The following is a 1,647-nucleotide window of genomic DNA, read 5'->3' on the forward strand; positions in this document are numbered from 1 at the left end:
TGGAAACAACACACAAACCGGAAACCAAGGATGAAGGAGCCTCAGGACTCATACCTAGACTCTGCTCCGCCTAAAAGAATATGCTAATTATCTCTGTAACAGAACAAAGTCGTAAATCCCATTATGCTTATCGGGGTATGACCACAGGCCTGTTGATAAATGTCCACTGTTTAACTATCTAGGCTTATGCCACATGAATCATGGGTTAACTTTGATTGTATCTCTCTTTTACCTTGTCCAGACTAGTTTCAAGGAATTTGGGGAGGTGGGTTTGAGCACATACACTTAGGGTATATAAGGTTTTCACAAAAACTGGTCGGGGTCCTTGGCTAAGAGGAGACTCCACCTTGGGCCCACCGGTGTAATAAACTGCACTCTACTATCTGCATTGTCCTTCTGAGTGAGTTTGTTTCCCAGACCGTGTGGCTACAACAATATTACCGTAATATCAATGCCAAATTAAGAACTACAAAGGCAGGTGCTGTAAAATTGATAAAGTCTAGACTGTTGAGCAACCTCTTTTACTTGCATATCATAACGATAAATCAGTTAAATATGTCTGATGAAATTTTAACTCTCATGAACAATACAAACTTGATATAGAGAAGAAAGCTCACAATGTTGAATTTGAAGGGATAATCTTTGTCCATCCCACCTACTAACATTCTCATTTAAATTAAAAGTGAATTTTTCCTGGCACCCTGCTAAGGATGTGTTTAGGGTCAAAGTCAAAGGTTGGGATTGCTTTTTAAAAAATCTTCTACATAAGACTCTGTGATTATTACAGAATGCCTTGCCATGAACTCATAGTTCAGGACCATTTCATTAAAAATTATAAAAGGTCTTTTCTGTTAACATATTTTGAAAAAAAAAAAGAAAGAAAGAAAGTTCATAACCATAGATTGTGAGATTCTCAAAAATCCCAAATTTCAGGAAGTGAGAAAGAGAGAAAGAGAAAGAACAAAGAGATTACCACTGACGTGCTTACAGAATTTATTAGACACGGTGAATATAAATTAGCCTGAGAGTCATCTATAAAACAAGACTTAGTGGGTATAACCAAGATATTCAATCACCTAAAGGTGTAAAATGGACTTCCCAGGTGACTCTGGTGGTAAAGAAACTGCCTACCAATGCAGAAGATGTAAGAGATGCAGGCTCGATCCGAGGGTCAGGAATATTCCCTGGAGAAAGGCATGGCAAACCCTTTCTAGTATTCTTGCCTGGAGAATCACTTGGACAGAAGAGCCTGGTGGGCTACAGTCCACAGGATCACAAAGAGTCGGACACAACTCAAGTGACTAAGCACAAAGGTGTAACATAGATGTTATTATATCAAATCTTCACTTCAAATACAGTGAATCTATTAACACATTTAATAACAAAACAAATTCTACCTTTGCCTATTATTCAATCAAAGGCAATCAAGGACTTGGATGAGTCATAAATAAACCCTTTATTATTGATTTCACAATGGAGTGAAGTTGGACTCTTTAGATCCATATGATATGGTGTTATTTACTATTGAAATCTGTGGTTCTGAGCCTTAGCATATATAAGAATATTTGGAGTACTTCTTAAAACACAGATTCCAAGAACCTAACCGGAGTTTATCAGTTCAGTTGCTCAGTCATGCTCAGACTCTTT

Source organism: Cervus elaphus, chromosome 31, assembly GCF_910594005.1.
Source record: "Cervus elaphus chromosome 31, mCerEla1.1, whole genome shotgun sequence".
In the NCBI taxonomy this organism is placed as follows: domain Eukaryota; kingdom Metazoa; phylum Chordata; class Mammalia; order Artiodactyla; family Cervidae; genus Cervus; species Cervus elaphus.